Source organism: Palaemon carinicauda, chromosome 15 (assembly GCF_036898095.1).
Source record: "Palaemon carinicauda isolate YSFRI2023 chromosome 15, ASM3689809v2, whole genome shotgun sequence".
Taxonomy (NCBI): Eukaryota; Metazoa; Arthropoda; class Malacostraca; order Decapoda; family Palaemonidae; genus Palaemon; species Palaemon carinicauda.
This window is the reverse complement of record NC_090739.1, coordinates 88,152,075-88,152,421: the sequence shown is the minus strand read 5'-3', so window position 1 is coordinate 88,152,421 and position 347 is coordinate 88,152,075.

The window sequence follows — 347 nt, the reverse complement described above, 5'->3', positions numbered from 1 at the left end:
TTATTTTTATATACCCCAACTACTTTGCAACTGTTTCGGCAGGTGTCAAGTAATTTGTTGTCTTGGCTTGTTTGAGGAATGATAAGAAGACATTCATCATCTTTTAGAAATGGTTCTCTTTCTTTTGCAATATATGTCTTCCTTGCTTTTAAGTGTGCCTTTTTCGATAAACCCAGAATCATAGCCATGATTTTTGAAAACCCTTTTAAGATAACTTATTTCAAATTCAAGAAATTCGTGGTCACAAACTTTATATGCCCTTAAAAATAAGTTAGAAATAACCCCCAATTTTGTAGTTCTTGTATGGTTTGAAAATGCATGTATATAAGAATCTAAATGCGTTTCTT